This window comes from Anomaloglossus baeobatrachus, unplaced genomic scaffold (genome assembly GCF_048569485.1).
Source record: "Anomaloglossus baeobatrachus isolate aAnoBae1 unplaced genomic scaffold, aAnoBae1.hap1 Scaffold_62, whole genome shotgun sequence".
Lineage (NCBI taxonomy): Eukaryota > Metazoa > Chordata > Amphibia > Anura > Aromobatidae > Anomaloglossus > Anomaloglossus baeobatrachus.
The window spans coordinates 291,551-294,980 of NW_027444986.1; positions in this window are offsets into that span (position 1 = coordinate 291,551).

Below are 3,430 nucleotides of genomic sequence, written 5' to 3' on the forward strand. Positions count from 1 at the left end.
TCACACCTCTGAACCTAAAGCCAGGAAAGGTTGTGTGTGACAATGGCCGGAACCTGGTGGCGGCTTTGAGGCGAGGCCAGCTGACACATGTTCCATGCATGGCCCATGTGCTCAACCTCGTGGTTCAGCGGTTTCTAAAGTCATACCCAGAGCTGTCTGATCTGCTGGTAAAAGTTCGCTGCCTGTCTGCACATTTTCGAAAGTCACCTACTGCTTCAGCCGGCCTTGCCGGCTTTCAGCGTCGTTTGCATCTTCCGGCTCACAGACTGGTGTGTGATGTCCCCACGCGTTGGAATTCAACTCTGCACATGTTGATCAGGATATGTGAGCAGAAGAGGGCAGTTGTTGAGTACCTGCATCACCTAAGCCGTCGGGAAATGGGTCAAACTCCACACATAACACCTGAGGAGTGGAGATGGATGTCCGACGTATGTACCATCCTCCAAAACTTTGAGGACTCCACCAAGATGGTGAGCGGCGATGACGCCATTATTAGCGTCACCATACCGCTTCTCTGCCTTCTAAAACGGTCTCTGCTCAAAACCAAACATGATGCATTGCAGGCGGAACACGATGAGTTGGAGCAAGAAACAGTAGTGGGTGTGGGTGATAACACATAGCCCAGCCTCGTCTCATCACAACGTGCAGTGGAGGACTATGACGAGGAGGAGGATGAAGACATGGAGCAACTCTCCGGCCAAATTGAGGATATGACATGCATACCAGTCATATGCTCAGTTCAGCGTGGCTGGCCAGAGGACAGGGTAGATGATGAGGAGGAGGAGGAGGAGGAGGAGAAGGAGGAGGACAGCATGTTCAGTCATCGTGTTGGTCTGGATACTGAAGTGATGGCTGTTAAGAGTCTGGCGCACATGGATGACTTTGTGGTAAGCTGCCTGTCTCGTGACCCTCGCGTTAAGAACATCTTGGCCGACAATCATTACTGGTTGGTAACACTGTTAGACCCACGCTACAAGGAGAACTTTATGTCTCTTATTCCCGAGGCGGAGAGGTCAGCCAAAATGCAGCAGTTCCGGAAGGCCATAGTCACGGAAGTAGGCAAAGCATTCCCTTCACAAAACGCTAGCGTCATAATTGTAACACTATTAGTTAAAAGAAAGGGATAAAATGTAAAAAAAAAACAAAATAAGGCATGACTTTTTTTTAACATCAAATTTTTTTTTTTTAGATTTAACCAAAGAATGTGCACATTTGTTATAATAAACAAGTGAAAAATGTTGAAAATCAGTCATCCAAAGGTGTGTGAAAAAAATATATATATATGGTACCAATAAAAATGTCACTTTGTCCTGCAAAGAATGCAGGCCCCCAAATTATTTTTTTCCTCTGTGCGGCCCATACACCCAGCCGAGTTTGAGACCCCCTGCCTTACACTATATAGATATCATGTTAATTCCCCATCTATCTTGCTCAGGAGAGCATCTCCCTCCCCCGGCACCAAGAGCAGCTCATATTGAATTGTTACATTGACTAGTAACACTGCACACAGAAATGCACCTTAATATTCCACTGTTAACCCTTTCCTCCCAGCAGTAACACACAACTCCTCACCTTGATATCATGGTGATTTATGGTCAGAATGACTTCAATGCGATCAGTGATTTCTATTCTAGCTCTGCTCACATAGATTTTATATCCACACTCAACTATAGGCCGTTCTTCATATTTTGGGGGCTTTTAGTCAGATATACTAGTTTGTGCCTGTATAGTATTGGTGTAGATGGGAGTGTAGGGCATGGGTTACATGGCACTGTGGTGGGATACTGATGGGAGGTATTGGTGCTGTGTTTGATGCTTCTACTGGGTATTTTCCTACAAATACTGGAACAGCTCACTGCTTAGAATGATCCTTCCCAGCTCTATAATATATTATATATACCCCACAATGCAGGCTCACACACACATTTGTCTCAAGTGTGTTGTAGGGACACAGATACAGTCTTGGTCATGTGACTAAAGGCTACTTTACACACTGCGATATCGGTCCCGATATCGCTAGTGTGGGTACCCGCCCCATCTGTTGCGCGACACGGGCAAATCGCTGCCCATGCCGCACAACACCGACCAGACCCGTCACACATACTTACCTGACCGGCGACGTCGCTGTGACCGGCGAACCGCCTCCTTTCTAAGGGGGCGGTCCGTGCGGCGTCACAGCGACGTCACTGAGCGACCGCCCAATAGCAGCGGAGGGGCGGAGATGAGTGGCCGGAACATCCCGCCCACCTCCTTCCTTCCTCATAGCGGCTGGGAGGCAGGTAAGGAGAGGTTCCTCGTTTCTGCGGTGTCACACGGAGTGATGTGTGCTGCCGCAGGAGCGACGAACTACATCGTTACTGCTGCAGTAACGATAATCGAGAATGGAGACCCATGTCACCGATGAGCGATTTTGCACGTTTTTGCAACGATGCAAAATCGCTCATCGGTGTCACACGCAGCAACATCGCTAATGCGGCCGGATGTGCGTCACAAATTCCGTGACCCCAACGACTCCGCATTAGCGATGTCGCAGCGTGTAAAGCCCCCTTTAGTGGGAGTGGTGTACAGGGTCTTAGCAGTAAAGAGTATTCCATATTTCTGCCAGATACCCACAGAGATATTGAAATCTGAAAAAAGAGACTTCTGCTCATTGAAGGTAAGAACTGCTCACATAGCGTTCAACTCCACAGCAAACGAGTGCTCTAGCACTGGCATCTCAGCAGGGATATTCCCCTACTACACATGTGTGTCTGGGTCGCTGTGACAGTTTACAGGACATAACTCAAGGCACCTAGATAGAAGGCAGAGGTACTGGGATTGGTTGGTTTTTGGTGACGGAGGTGCAGGGGCTGGCGCCCATGTGCAGTGCTGGCTAAGGTATATTGATGATATTTTGATTTTTTGGCAGGGCACTGTGGAGCAGCTCGAGACATTTATGGAGGAACTTAATAACAACACCTTTAACATCAGATTGACGCATAAGCATAGCAGCAGTTGCGTTGACTTCCTGGATATTAAAATTTCATTCGGTTCTGAGCGAATTGTTCAGACCGACGTCCATAGGAAGGAAACATCAGTCAACGCACTGCTGCATGCTTCTTCTGCTCATACCCCCTCCACCATCCGGGCCGTACCGACTGGCCAGTTCCTCAGGATGAAGCAAATTTGTTCGTCAGACACTGCTTTTGAACAACAGTCTGCCGACCTCCAGCGCCATAGGGGTGGCAAAGGCGGTCTTCCCCCGGTCTGCCTCAGCAACGGACACTAGCCAATAGTGACTAGTGAGATCAAGGGTAGAAAAATAATTTGCAGTTCTCAATGCAGCTAGCGATTCCTCAATACGGGGGAGTGGTGCTGTCCTTCTTCTTTAACAGGACCAACGGAGCTGCCCAAAGGCTACAACTGTCACGGATAACCCCAGCCGCCTTCA